We start from the raw sequence: 2,719 nt of genomic DNA on the forward strand, positions 1-2,719 counted from the left end.
ACAAATTGAGTTTAGATATCCGTAGTGGGCAAAACAAAAACAGCCCATTGTGTCTCTACGCGTTTTACAACAAAAGTATACAAATAATTAGATTTTTTAAATTAGAAATAGCAATAATGGTCAAGTACTGACCACCATTCGTTTTATCTCCAGTTAACTTAAATAAAGCCTTTGGGCTTATAAAGACTACAAATTGAGTTTAGATATCCGTAGTGGGCAAAACAAAAACAGCCCATTGTGTATCTACGCGTTTTGAACAAAATAAAACAAATGATTAGGTTTGAAAGATACCAACATACGCGATTATTTCACAAAAGAAGAAAAAAAAACATTCTCGTAGAAAACATTTTTTGAAGAATACAGTTATAACCAGAAATCTTCAAATATTATGATAAACCCTTGAAAGTCCTTCCAATATTAACATCCGATCTCACTGGCGACAGTTAGGAGTATACTTTAAACTATAACTTATAAGTGAATTAAAAGGACTGAGGCTTATATATCGAAGAAGGTAACAGTGGCAGGGTGATAATTAGATACAGCATTTGATTTTGGTGATGTGTTCATTCGCTCTCTCACGGTTCCAGGAGGCGGTTGTTGCTGGCCAGCTAGTTGTTAGAGCAGTTAGGATGAAACGTCGGTCCCTCGGCGGCAAGGTTGAAGTGGTTGAGTTGTCTGTAATTAGTGTATGAGTTATGTGCAGTTGATAGTGGTCATATACAGCTTATCCATAACGTTTCACTCAGTAGGAGTTCTCCATGTGGCCGGTTTATCCCGCAGGCGTAGCTTGTTTCATTTTAACAGTGAACCACCAAATGAGTTGCAGAGATGACGAGTTTCTAGTATGGGAGGTAAAGACAAGAAATAAAAAGTAAAAGATAAAAATCACATAAATTACGTCAATAGTTTCCTCTGTCACCATCAAGATTTAGGGCTTTATGTCTTAATCTATATATATTGTGCTAAGAAACAAGTTTAGAGCCGGCTAGTCCACAAGAACAGACCTATAAGACTTAGACAAAAAAATGAGCCTTTTACTAAAATGTATCACGCAGTTTCGTTGCATGAATAGATCTGTCAGTGATATGGCAAAAATATGGTAAAGACTTCAGCTACTTTAATCTAGAAGAAATTAATTCTATCGGCCTCTGGCATCAGATAGTGGTTCGGAAAATTCTGTCTAGAAAGAATTATCACCATATAATTTATTTTTCTTCCAACCGAGAAAGTCGTGTACAGTTGTCCTTCAGGGCTGTTTCAATTTCCAAACAAGACGACATTAATTCCGCGATTTTTTTTTAAACACGGATTAAGTTCGGCCTATAAAAGGAACGGAATACCACATTTATTTACGTCTTACATTTAGTTTATTTGTCTACCCAAACGACACTGTTTGCACTAAATGGACTAAGTCAAAGAACTTTAAGACTCATATATAGCTCTCCCCTAACTTTGATTTGCGGACTAGAGGGAAGGCGACCAGTCGGAAGCGCCGGTCGCTGGCTGAAGTAACTACTCTTAGCCGAGTAGCGAGATTCATTACTGTGAAAATGCGAAACATGTTTGGTAGCACCACGTCTCGAACTCGGGACTCTAAGATCTGATGCGCTGTCCACTAAAATGACTAAACCACGCCCGGGCCCTTGCATTTAGCAATGAAAATGTAACTCTTTTTATAAAATCACCAGAACTATGAAAACGTTTTAGTGTAACAGTAACTGATAGATATTAGTAAGATATAGATTATGAAATAAGAATCCAAGAAAGTCCCACTAACAATATAGAAGAGGAGTAAAATTAAAGCATTGAGTATTAATAAAACTGGACTGGGCGTGGCCTAATTGTTAGCGTGCCATATCTGTGAATCCAAGAAAGTCCCACTAACAATATAGAAGAGGAGTAAAATTAAAGCATTGAGTATTAATAAAACTGGACTGGGCGTGGCCTAATTGTTAGCGTGCCATATCTGTGAATCCAAGGATTCATGGTTTGCGCCCTGTTGCCGCAAAAACGAGCTCCGCATTTTACGGCCGTGAGTGCGCTACAACCGTGAAGGTCCAGGCATACTACTTGTGACTGATAATAGCGTTGGCAGTGGGTGCCGTTAAATGCCTTCCCTCTAGTCTATTAGTATTTTTGATAACTATGCGCAGATAGTGCTTGCGTAGCTTTGTGCGAATATTCTAAAAACAAATAATCAATAAAAAAATTACATGGTCTTTTTTTTTTAATCGGCGAAACTTCACTTAGGAATGTATAAAAACGCTTTGAAAATTTTTTAAATTAAATCTTATGTCATAAAATATTGTGTTTATAACTATCTGTATATATATATACATGCTGTGAAATGTCACTTAGGAATGCATTAAGACTCTTTCGAACTTCTAAAACTAAATCTTTTGTGATAGGATATTGTGTTTAGAAGTATCTGTACATAATAGGGATGCACGGGTACCCGGCCAGATATTCGGTCCCGCCCGGGTATTGGGCTATCCGGTAATATTCGGCTCCGGGCGAGTGTCGAAGTTAGGCATCTAAGCCCTAATCTTTGTGGCAACTAACGCGGTATTGAAAGTTATAGTAATATTAAAAAAAACGTGTTCCGAGCAACAGAAACTGACCGTCCGCTGAAAGTCGGTTTGTTTGTTATGGATTTCACGCAAAGCTACACGAGGACTATCTGCGCTAGCCGTCCCTTATTTAGCATCGTAAGACTAGA

The 2,719-nt window shown here is 37.8% G+C and overlaps 1 protein-coding gene across 1 annotated transcript in view; it reads right to left on the reverse strand.

Moving 5' to 3' along the window:
* Window positions 1-303: 303 nt before the first annotated feature.
* Window positions 304-2,719, reverse strand: part of LOC106464556 (general transcription factor IIE subunit 2-like) — a 35,552-nt gene continuing 33,136 nt past the window's right edge. The window contains exon 9 of the transcript XR_002611770.1: window positions 304-839. The gene's annotated coding sequence lies outside the window, so the exon portion shown is untranslated. The remainder of the gene's footprint in view (window positions 840-2,719) is intronic.

This window comes from Limulus polyphemus, unplaced genomic scaffold (genome assembly GCF_000517525.1).
Source record: "Limulus polyphemus unplaced genomic scaffold, Limulus_polyphemus-2.1.2 Scaffold1686, whole genome shotgun sequence".
NCBI classification, from domain to species: domain Eukaryota; kingdom Metazoa; phylum Arthropoda; class Merostomata; order Xiphosura; family Limulidae; genus Limulus; species Limulus polyphemus.